Raw genomic sequence first — 10,790 nt, 5'->3', positions numbered from 1 at the left:
GTGGTCTAAAAACCAAATTATGCTCAATTTGCGATCATATAAGACACAGGAAAGCAGGAAATCTGATGTTTGAGAGGCTGGGAGCAGCCATTTTACCTGAAAAATGACGATTGAAGGATAGATTCACCTTTTTTCAAGGCCATCTCAGTCAGAGTTGTCGTTAGATCAAAGTGTACAGAAGAATTCTTTCAATCTGGGCGTGCGGTTAAGACTTAAACACGTCCTTTAATCGTTGCTGCTCTAGCTGTATGCACACTGTATTTCTCTTTGAATTAAATGTCATTGATCAATCGTAAATGGGGTCGTGAGACAACTCAAGTTATGTTTATATCCTCACGCTGGATTGCCATGGCAACAGGACAGACATCTCAGCCCTCAAATGAGCGGCATTCATTCTGCACAGACTACTTTTCATATTGATGGCCTTTCCTTATTGTGATCAGCCAGCCACAGCCTGGGGAGGAACCCTCTGCGTGCCGTCATCCCTTTCGATTTGATTTGATTTGTTGCTCATAGCGGGAAGTGATGGGAGAGACTCTTATCTTGGCCGAGCAGAAACAAGCCATACCAAATAAGACACATCGGACTATCTGTGCTGGCACACACAATGGGGATTAATTGATCCCCTAATACCACAGATAAATCAATTCCTTCCTTCCCCCCTGCGCTCTCTGGCCAATTGGAGGGCCCCGCCATTTGATCAACAGAGCATCTCCAGCCAATAAGAGGAGGGCTGGAGGTTGACTGACAGCAGCACAGAGGTGAGCCCGGAAAGAGGTTAGAGCGAGGGAGTCCATCAGAAAGCCATTGGCAGCAGGAGTGAAAGTGAGGGCTGTGGTGTAGTCACATTGTACAGCAGTCTACGGAGCTCGTAAACATACACAGAGGCGGAGCAAAGGTGCATTAGAATACAGTTTTAATAGCGTCACTGTATCGTGCAGGAAGTGTGATTTAGACCCTTGCAAGGACTGAAAGGGGATAGGAAGGAGACAAAGACCAATAAAACTCCACTAAAATCTAAAAGAAATGTGCAACAACAAAACATCCAAATGAGATTTCAGTTAACATAAATCTGTATCTGATTTTACAGACTCAACATCCTCAGTATATGTTTTTGCAGCCATCTTCCCGCCAGCTACACAGAGCTCCATCTCTGGTCAAGACATCAGCCATTTTCTCACAGTTACCCCATCTTATCTCCACCTTCGTTTGATCCATCTCCATTAGACTCTCCCTTATACAGCCCACCGCCACCATCATTCTCACTCTTTCACTTCTTCTGTAGCTCTCCCACCCAATCTTTCTCTTATCAGCACCTTGGCATTTCTGTCTTTCCCACAAATGCTGTTTTCCTCATACAGCTCATATAATAACAGGCTAAAAATATGCCTTCTTTTTTTTTTCTTTCCAGTATTGATTTTGCCTGTAGCATTGTCTATGGAGAGAGAGAGAGAGAGAGAGAAAGAGAGAGATGGAGGAGAAAGACAGAGGGCGGGGGAGAGAAATGAAGTAGAAACAACTGGAAAAAGAATTGCTTTCTACGTATGTGGTAATGCTCTCACCTTTCCTGTTTTACTTAAGTGGAAAACCATACTCCACTTTACGTCAGTGCGATACCTTTCAATTAAAAGGTAACTGTATTTACTGACTTCCTTTCTCAGCTGCTTTCACCACTCAGCCTCACAGAGCACCAAAGCACTCACACACTGCACGCATTTAATAATAACCCGCTGAAATTAGAGAAACCTTACCATTGCAAATATGTTCCAGATCAGCTTTTCAGGGAAAATGGTTGGCTCTTTTGGCACTGGTGTGTAATGGGAATGGAGAGAGTTGATCAATAGGCTATTGATCGTAGCTGGCCAGAGTCTGGGGAATTGAGAGTGAGAATAGAGGGGAGTTAGGGTGGGGGTTGGCTCCAGGTTGAATTTTTAAAATGCTCTATTTCAGAGATGACAAATAGTCTATTTGAAAAGAGAGAGACAAAGACCGAGGGAGAGAGAGCGTCATAAAGAGATGGAGAATGAGTCTCAGCTTGTTGTGCTCTCTGAGCAGAGAGCTGAGACCTCCCTGTTTCCCAGAAGTTACAGTATTTAGGACGAGAGCTGCTGAACTACAAAGACAAAGGGAGCAGGGACTTCTCAGGCTACAGTAGCTTGTGTGTATTCTCGCTGGAAGAGGAGGAGGGGGGGGGCCTATTATAAAAAAATCCTTCAGATCTAGAAGACAGTGCTTCACAAGCAGCACACAGACAAATAATTTACACCAGAATCCTGCATCTGACATTACATTTAACCTCGTCACATCTACGCTCAATCTACATTTAAGCAAATCGTATATTCTGAATTTTACAACACAGGTCTTCACTTCTGAATTCTTGCCAATATCCAATTTCTTTAGCCATGTCCTTACATTAATTTTAAAAAGCAAGCCGTGTCCAAATCCTGAGTTTACACTCAAATTCACCCACATAAACCTCAGATGTAAATCTAACCTGTAAGTGCAGCCAAATCATCGTCTGAAATGAGCACAAATGAGACCTAATAAACCTGGAACATGAATATACCCTCAAGCTGGAGAGTAAACTGGGCGGTGACAAGGCCCTGCAACCCACAACAGGGCAATACCAGCACTTTATCCCACACTTTAGACAATAAAGAGGGTAAAAGGTGTTTGCTATCTACAGTGTGTAAATCTCTAAACCCTAAAAATCCCACTTGGTGCATTTAGATAAGTGTTGCTATGGCAGGTAGCAGAATCACATCACATTTTTTCCCACAAAATATGCATTTTCATTATACTTTTTCTCTTCATAAAATATATATCTATCATTTAAACTACAGCGTGGGAGTTAAAATGCAGAAGTAGGTGTCTTTTACAAGACAGTATAGACATAGGCCAAGTCTATACATTTAAATTTCTACATATGCTAAGCAGCAGCCTGAATACAGTCTGGGAACGGGAGTGTATCGCCTTTGTTGGGATGGCATGAGGGTGAATCCTCATTCAACCGTGACCAAAATGTTCACTTAAAAATTTGCACTCAAGTCAGAACAGCAAAAGAAAAAGCACCAGAAAAAAAAAACACTACATTTGACAAAGTCTGTGCCTCTTTAAATCTGTGTCACTACCATTTGGAATATGTCTTGCTTATTGATAGTAATGAAATGGGTTCACCAGCAGGGGAAAGGTCACTTTTTGGCTCGTGCACGGAAAGAGAGAACTTTTAACATCCATCTGGCAAACAAAAAACAAAGCGCATTTGTGATTATATTGCTGTTTTCCAAATGCACTCGCCAGGATGTCCAACAGCTCTATTTAAATGACTCTGAGCCTCATGTTGAACGTACTCACACAGGCTTGTTAACATGGGGAAACAAGCTGGAAGCATTACTTCTAGAGGCTGCTCAACTCAACTGCAGGCAATGGAAAGCAGTTAGAGCACCAGTCTGTAAACACCCCTGAGAGGAACCTATACCTCAGTAAAAATTCAGCTGTAAATAATGTATTGAATGCAAACTTAAGGTCCACAGGGAGATATGGATAGGCTCATTACTCTTTTAGTTTGCTGGCCTTTTACGTAGTCTGCACAGCTCTCAACAATCAACTCCAGATGCTCCCCTCTCTGTTTTGATTTAAAGATGCTTTTACCTGCGGATATTGTTATGGATATAGGTATTGTTTTTTATTTTCTACACTCTGCCCCGAGGTTTGAAGGCTGTTAACTCATGCACCCACCCACATGCTCTGTGCCCTGTTATGGTTGGTGTGTGTATATATGCGAATGTGTGTGTGTGTTATCTGTGCCGGTAGTTGAGGTGTACATGCAGCCTACGTCTGTGTGCCCTGTCCGGGACGCATTGATCTCGCAGCAGGATGTCAAACATTTTAACGCCGATCTTGTCCTTGTTATTGCCCCACACAGCCGGGTTGTTAATGCATTAAAAATCGTTCGTCCCTATCTTTCCAAACTTATCTCACCCTACTGCCCCGAGCAACACAAGAATACCTCTCCGTTATAACACACACACACACCACTCCTGCCCCTCCTCCCTCCACCCTCTGTTTCTAACCATGTCCTTCCATCCTCCGTCTCAATCAATCTTTACGACACCCGGTTGCATCTCTCTAATGTTTCCGGACTTGACCGTATCCCCGTTCAAAAATTCTTAATTAAGCCCGTTCTGTATGTTTACCGTTGGGCAAATTACAATCTGACAGGGCTAATAAAACAACACTGGCGAGAGAAGGCCAAGAGGAGCATGTGCTATGACCCTAACCTCTTTCAACTGTCTCTATCTCCACCTCAGCTTATCTCCTTCCATCCCCACCACTTCATATCTCCCTATTTTCTACCTCACAGGTTTTGAGGAGGAAAGGGAGGGGATGGGAGAGGGAAGCGGTGCTTTGGAACCAGTTGGCCAGGGTCTCATATGCATCGCTGTCAACGTGACTATTTGTTTTAAATGCTCACATGTCATTACGCTGACATATCTTGGTAACACCATTCAACCTACTTGCTTCTCATCTCTGATTATTAAGATTCATGAACCTGCCCGCCTGCATGTCAACTCTTACAGATATGAGTCATATATCTATGTTCACATCAGCATCTTTCTTCATTTAGGTATTGACTCATGCAGTGTTCTCACATTCTGCGATCCATAGCCCACACAGTGTGTGTATTATATCTCTATTTCTGTACAGTTTTGTCTGGTCACTTCAGAAATGCCATTTGGTTTGTGCTAAAGCATGATGGAGAGGGATGCCATGTCACAGGGATCTCTTCAGCTGTTTAGCGTAATGCTGAACACTAAGAAGCAAAGAAAAGGAGGCCTGAGTCCATCTGCACCAAATGAAGTGGCACGTGTCTTTGTGCAGTAAAAGAGTCAAATGCCAAATAGAAGAGTTTTCAAAACTAGAGCACGTCTGTGTCCCAAATTGCTACAACATACTACTTCTACAATATACACTATTCCTACACAGGTTTCGAGCATGTAGTGTGTTAATATTGGAAAAGTGGCAAAATTAACTCTCGTAAACTCAAACAAGACAATATGCATACTAAATAGGGTTGATTTTTATTTTATTGTGCTGTCAGTGGATGATATTCTCCCACAATGCAATGCACAAATGAAATGGAGGCAAAAATTTGAATAAATTGTGGGTAGTCGTCATGAGGAACCTTGAAAAAAGTAAAAATAGGAAATCCCCTGTAGAGAAAAGAAAACTATAGCGAACCAAAACCACCGGTGTGCATCGGTGAAATGCAACAAGAGAATGACTTTTTGAGCTAGTGGAGCTCATGTGTCGATCTCATGTTGTTGTAGGAGATAAAAACATGACGAACAACTACAGAGAAGTTTGAGTGACAAAGACATATATTGTGTGCGTTCTGTCTTCTTAAGCCCTCTTAAGATGGAGAAAACTAGCAAGTGGTAGAAACTGCTAAACTGTTCCCAATATGTACATGAGTGTTGTGTCCAGGCCGAGGGTCACACAGATGGACAAGCCCGATGGATGCAGCGTTATACTGTGTGTGCTTGTGCACGCGAGTGACAATGTATGTCCGTGTGTGTTCTGCCGTTTGTATGTTGCACTACATCACCTGACAGGTGCAAAGCCCTGTGGGATGGCACTGTTGTTTCTTACACTTGGCTGAACATATACAGCACATCAGAGGTGTAACAAATCCATTTCTGACTGCCAGAACCTTTCAGAGAGTTTCTTTGCCTGTGAACAACACATCTTCAGGTTTCCACACCTCAGAGCTGATGTGTGTCTGACACACATAGATGAAATGCAACCTCACGGAGACGTGGGTGACTTTGAGGAGAGGGAGTGGGATTCGTAAAGACCGTGTGGACGAATCCGCGTGGCGTGTATGTGCATGTATATGTGTGTGTCTCTGCCTGTTGCCGTGTGAAGCATCTGTGTCTCAATGGCGTCTTTAGAGTGGTTAATCAGAGGAGAGGTTGAGGAGAGTGTCAGAGTGTCAGGCTGGCTCTGGTGAAGAGTCCTCAAGCCCTCTCTCTTTCTGTGTTGACACCTCTTAACCTCAGTCTATCATCTCTCACGCTTACACACTCCACTTCTATTGACACTCGCTACCCCGCAGCTCTCCAAAGACCCGAGGAGAATCCACTACAGTGATTGTCCGTGTGAGGGGAGCCCCGGAGCCTGCAGAGAAGAAAGGATTATATAATGCGCCGACATACAGAACAAGATGGGATCGGATTTAGAGGTTGTTTGGTTTTTTTTCCCTGATGTTCCTGGATGGTTGAAAGGGAAAAAAAAACCTCGGAGACGGAACGATAGATCAACAAACTGAACAAATCTGTCAGCCCCTGACAGAAAATGCTGAATCCTCACATGCATCAATTTGTAAATTAATCTCTCCCTCTTTGTATTCTCACACCAGGAAGTGTACAGGATCTGTGTCCACCACTGTCACTGGCTAGTGTAAGTGGGGTCAGGAGCCTGGGGTCAACTCAGGAGAGGTCAAAGGTTGTAGAGCAGTGGGTCTTGTTAAAATACCTTTTAGCCTCCTTCAGGGATATTATGTAATGGCTCTGGGAATAGGTCAGCCTCCAGTTTGACTGTTTTGTGGTGGAGACCGGATGATATATGTGTTTATGCCAGATGTATATTCATTATCCTTTTTAAAAAATCAGAATGCAAAGGAAGTGCTGGGAGGTCAAGAGGGGTCACACGTAAGAGGTCGCATCTTTGTTTTTGACAGTGCATCTTATAGAGAAGCATCATCTTATACAACACCTTCAAGGGCTCTCAGTCTGTATGCGAAGAGAAAAGGGCTTTCTTTGCTTTACTGATTAAAATCTTTAGAATCCGTTCTTGCAAAATGTCTTTTCCTCTTGGATTGTCGCAAAAGCTCACCCGAGGAGCTCAGCGAAAAATTGGGTTGTGCTGATCAATATATTGGAGACATTTGAATATCAATACAACGAGCGCACTGTCTTCAATCTTAATTTTTAATATGGTGATAATAAGTGTATTAATTTTCATAAATTTAATTCAATAGCTTTGGAATATGAGCGATGGTGGCCCATTTTTTGCACGGCAAATATGCATCTCTCTCCTCTGGGCAGCACATTGATCACTCCTGTACTGTTTCTCCCCCTCGCTTTGTCCTCCAGTCTCTCCCTCTTCCTTTCCCCTCAACACCATCGCACTGTAAAATTCATCCTTATTCCCCATTTCTGCAAGCTAACTGTACACACTACCTTTTATCAGTCCAGAACTGTTAAATTAATAAATTGATATTGACGAGCTATCAGCCGGGGGGATAAATTATTTGGGAGCAGTAGGCCAGGGTCACATGACTTTTAGTACCCACCATTCTGTAATTATTCCCCATGAGAGGAACCACGATGTGGTGCATTGCCCCCTCCCCCCAAATGGAAATGCACAAACATGCACAAACACAAATGCACCATCACATGAAGAACTATAAATATCTTCTGATACAGAGGATTGCAGGGGCTGTGGGAGCGCTGATGATCATTACTGCTATCATAACCGTCATAATACAGGATGGTAGCCTGCTGGAGATCTTATTTTATCATCTCTATTTACACAGAACTGAAGCAGAGAAATCGTGCAGGAGCATTGAATGCAAATTGTACAGTACTGAGGCTTGCTTTGCCGTGGGCCTACGACAGGCTACCTGCGAAGGTGTAATGTATAACGGGGTGATGAACCTCCTGCAGCTGATGGTCATCGCTCTGTAACAAATGCAAATGAGAGGTGTGAACTGGGAGGGAGGCGAGCGCTGCAGATAAAGGGGGGCAGCGAGCATGTGCCAATCATGGAAGTGCTCTTGTTGCCCTCCGGCCATCGCTGACCTTTTGACCCTGGCCATGGCCTAAATGTCAAAGGTCACCAATCAGGGTCAGTGCAGATCACTGCAAGACCCTGGCCGGGGATGCATCACCATGGCAACCCTCTGCTCCCTATAGGAGGAGAAGTGGGGGTGTTTAGCGTTTATGCCTGCTAAAATCATGCACAGGCAAACGCATACATTCACACACAAGCACTGGGATGAGGATCACATCTGTGCCTGTGGGAGTCGAGCTACCCCCAACACACAGCTGGGTAAAAATCCAGAGGAGCCTGGCATGAACACCGAGCTGGTTTGCTACAACCACATTAATAATTTGGCCTTTTACTGAGGCCATATGTTATCTTCTAAGATGGCTGCACAACCCTGCCAATCTGCTCCATTATAGGGGTTAAAATGTCGCTGGAAAGGGAGGTTTCTGAGAAGAAGAAATCCTTTCTTGAAGATTCTTGAATAATATGTCATAATAAAAAAAACAAAAACACTGATATTTCAAATGACTAGACTAACGTACAATAAAGACAAATAATATCATGCTTAATTAATTAGCAGGCCACCGTATGCACAGGGTATCACCCAGGAGTAGCTGGATAACTGAAAAGGACGATGGGTTAAATAAAATAAAATTAAAAAAAGGAAAAACTTTGCCACATCCACTTACATTAAATGGTCGAAACAGCGCTGGAAATATTCGCTTGCACCTTGCGTCATCTAGTGGTCGGATCAGGCCTCCTCTCCGTGCTGCTGCTCGGCTCCTCGGCGCGGCGAAAGAGGGGGAAAAAACCCCACTAGTCTGCTTTTGTCTCCGGGGAGCTCCGGTCGATGCCTCGTCCCACCATATGTCTGATCACAGCTGCCAATCAACAGGTCAACGCGACCCCGGGGAGGCAGACACTGGTGGGGAGAGATCAAACAGTGGACCTCGGGGATGACAGATGCAGATAGAAAAAAAAAGGCAATAAAACATTGCTTCAAAGATTGCAACGGTGCACTAGGAGGCAAATTATTGTTAACAGTAATCTGCAGAATAGCGCCTCGCATTCTGATCGATTGACTATTATGGAGCCTTTGAAGCCGATGTAACGCCAGGCTATTGTTCATGGTGGGACACAACCAGAAAATAGCAGCTGGTTTTGGTTCAACTATAGCGCTTCCTAAGCCTTAAATACTACTTACTTGTATGCAATCATGCTTTCTAATAGACTTGCAATTTGGACTCCTCCACGTTTTGTGCCTATTGAGAGTTATTCATGGGGTATATTCAGTTCCAGACGCACTGCGATGAAACCTACATTTTTGGGAGGGGAAAAAAGCAAACAATTAAGAGAATAAAGTCAGAAACAGTAAATATTTTATGCACAAATTCATGTGGTTGTCCATTAAGTTCTTAAGACGTCTGCTTTTTGAGGAGTGGACATAATAAAAGCTCTCATTTACCTTCTTTCTTCATCCTCTGGGTCTACATATTAATATTATTAGTAGTAGCAGTAGTGTTAATATTAGTAGTGGTTGTAGTTGTCATAGTAGTAATATAAATCTTTTATTGTTTTAAATAATAGGATTCACAATAATGTTTTATCTTTTTACAATTTATACCTAAAATATGGTGCAAATGAAAATGACACAAGTTTGTGCTGCAAAACTACAAATTCTATCAGGATTTCAACTGGTTACAGTTTCTGAGTTTAAAAAGAAAAACAGTTGCACAGCAGCAAGAAAGCCCCTAAAAATGACACGACTCAAAGATGATTTAGGCATTTCAGAGCTCTGCAGCTCAAACCATCCACTGGTCTAAAGGCAGGTCTGGATGTCAGCCAGAGACTAAACCACATCAGCTAATTACGAACATGTGGTTCACAAGGTTAAAGTGTGCTTAGAGACATGCAAACAATGACAATTATATGTTCCTCTAAATTATTTCAAAATGCATTTCTTAAAGAGTTCAGGCTATTTTTCATCAATTCAAGGCTGCAAATTAAAATGCAAACTTTAATTTATAGGAGCTTTAGTTCAAGTTATTTGTATAACTGTAATTTGCAGCTATAACTAGTGTCACAGAGTGAGTGCCTCATGCTGTAAATAAGTATTAAGACAAAGGCAGAGACACTATAAATTCTGTGATTACAGCAAGTTATTCAGTTGATTTGTTTAAAAAAGGCTGTTGAGTTACATCATTTCTGGTGAACGCTGCTTCTGAAATTGGATCCTCACAATCTACTGTGAACTACTAGCTGAAAGCCAAGACAGCCTCTTCCCTTTTCCTGTGCATCTCTGTGACGTATGTGCACGTACAAGTTCAGGCCTCATCCCGTGCTGTGTGTCCTGTTGTATGTTGAGTCTATAGTCAAATCAATGAGATACATGTAAGCTAACAGGAATCAGCTTTGGAATGCTGCTGTAAATGTATTGTATTAAAACACGGCCATAATGTTTCATCACCATCTCAGCAGGACTGATCTTCTTAGCTCACTCTCTGCTAATCAGGAACAAATCTTTGTGCCTTAATCTACGGCCCCCTGCACCCCTCCGCCCATCCCATTAGATTAGCCAAATGACATGCACGTATGAACACACAACAAACCGCACACACAGAGCTCTTGACCTCAATCCCATTCTCCTAGAAAGGTAGTTAATTAGAGTTATTGTAATTTTGTGTGAGTTTGTTGAACATAAGGGGAGTTCTTTACATTATTTTATTCTGTTTTTTTTTCATGTGTATGACAGGAACATAATGACAAATAAATTGGTGCGTTTCAGCTGCTAATGTATTATTTCAAATTTGTACAGGAAAAGCATAAATGCCCCATTGGTCAACAGGCTTCGTACCTCAAACTAATGTTATGTGGACAATTGCATGTGTACAATGTGTGTCTCTGCAAGAGTTTTAAGAGTTCCATGTGCGTGAATGTTTAACTCTGCAGGTGGATGT

This window comes from Pempheris klunzingeri, chromosome 6 (genome assembly GCF_042242105.1).
Source record: "Pempheris klunzingeri isolate RE-2024b chromosome 6, fPemKlu1.hap1, whole genome shotgun sequence".
NCBI lineage: Eukaryota > Metazoa > Chordata > Actinopteri > Acropomatiformes > Pempheridae > Pempheris > Pempheris klunzingeri.
The sequence above is the reverse complement of the archived record's forward strand: the minus strand, read 5'-3'. Positions refer to the sequence as shown.